Source organism: Garra rufa, chromosome 16, assembly GCF_049309525.1.
Source record: "Garra rufa chromosome 16, GarRuf1.0, whole genome shotgun sequence".
NCBI classification, from domain to species: Eukaryota; Metazoa; Chordata; class Actinopteri; order Cypriniformes; family Cyprinidae; genus Garra; species Garra rufa.
The window spans coordinates 33305450-33307146 of NC_133376.1; the positions used below are offsets into that span (position 1 = coordinate 33305450).

The 1697-nt window shown below is 34.9% G+C and overlaps 1 protein-coding gene across 1 annotated transcript in view; it reads right to left on the reverse strand.

Annotated features, from left to right (window-relative positions):
- fhl1a (four and a half LIM domains 1a) overlaps positions 1 to 620 on the reverse strand; it is a 24501-nt gene extending 23881 nt beyond the window's left edge. The window contains exon 1 of the mRNA XM_073819967.1: positions 567 to 620. The gene's annotated coding sequence lies outside the window, so the exon portion shown is untranslated. The remainder of the gene's footprint in view (positions 1 to 566) is intronic.
- Positions 621 to 1697: the final 1077 nt, after the last annotated feature.

The window sequence follows — 1697 nt, forward strand, 5'->3', positions numbered from 1 at the left end:
AATATGAATTTATTAAAAAAATAAAAGTCTATTCAGCAGGATCTTATGTCACAAGGAGTTTTTTTTTCCTAAATGACTTTGATCCCAATAAGGATTCCAATAGCATTCCTGACACTCAAAACACTTCACATTGAACAAACTGCACTAAATGTCTCATCGTTTTTCAAATTCAATGTTTTTACAGTATAAAAGTAAAATTTTATAGGTGTGGCTCAGAAAAATAACATCAGAGAGCATTAGACGATGCTTAACATCAGCATTTGTTTGAATATAAGTTGCCATCCCTTGCACTCATGAACTCAATTACATAACAAAATAACAAAAACAAAAAATGTATTAATAGATTTTGTGTAAACTCAGCATAAACACCACAATATGCACCAGAAATACCACTTATTCTAAAGTGTGTTAAGTCTGCTTATGTATTTCAACAGAAAAATATACATGGAAAATTAGTTTTTAGGCAATACAAACGCATACTATATTACTAATAAATACATCTATTTCTATTAAAGAATTCCCCAGAAATATGCATCTATGTACCATAATCCCTAGATCAGACTTACCAGTAAGCACTGAGGAGTGAGTTGCAGCTGTCTGCAGTGATGATGAGAGATGGTCTCCTCCTCGTCTGCAGGATCAGTGGGCTTAAAAACATCCACAAGGGGGAGTGTAAAAAAAGAAAAAAAGAAAAAGAAATCAGGATATGATCCAAATACTTGGAGTTCATATCAACAATGACATCAGACTGGAATTCACTCTGTGTGCTTAACCAACTGTGTATAAAAACCCTACAGAGAAGTGAGCTTTGATAAATGACCATTTGGTATGTTTAGTGATCTGTTCAGAATAAATATGAACATGTTTATAGTCCTTCATAATGATATAGCTCAGATTTTTTAACAACTACTAATGCATCATTTCAGATGCTTAGTAGAACACATTCCCTACATGCTAACTGAAAAGAGAAAACACAGACCACAAAGATGATTTCATAGCTTTCAGAAATGACCCAGAGTTTTCTACTGTACACTCATCGGGATTGATGCATCCATGAAGAATCTTTAACATCCAGGAACGCTTTTCATTCCAAAAGAGCTTATATATATATATATAAAACAATGGTTTATTTAGATTCTTAGAATGTTTTTACACCAAGAAGAGTTGATTGGAAGGTTTTTGGAAACTAAAAATGGATCAGTGTAAGACCCTGAACACTTGTGTGACACTTGTGATAGATACATAGTTGTGGAATTAACAGAGCACTACTGAGTGCACAAATATCATCACCTTTAAACAACCTCCAACTTGTCATTAGCTCCTGGAGAGCCTCCAAATGGTTAAAGACATCAGTGACATGGAGAACAGAAGCTATGAAGGGCCTGGCAGCGGCTGCAGGGAATCTGTGCTTATTTATGTCCTGGCATCTGTGACTGAGCCAAACAATTCTTTTCTGCCTCATAATAGTATTTTGTGTAGTAAACATTGATAGTAAGACAGGACAGGTGGCTAGTCAGAAGTTCAGTTGAGTATATTTTTGTTAAGTGTGTCTTCCAAACAAGCACATTTCACGCATGTGTCGTGGAACTTACTAGCTTTCTGGTTCTTGAAAGTGGTAGTTGTGTTGCTATGCAAGGTCAGAAAGCTCTTAGATTTCATCAAAAATAGAGTTTACACACACCTTGCAAAATGTTTAT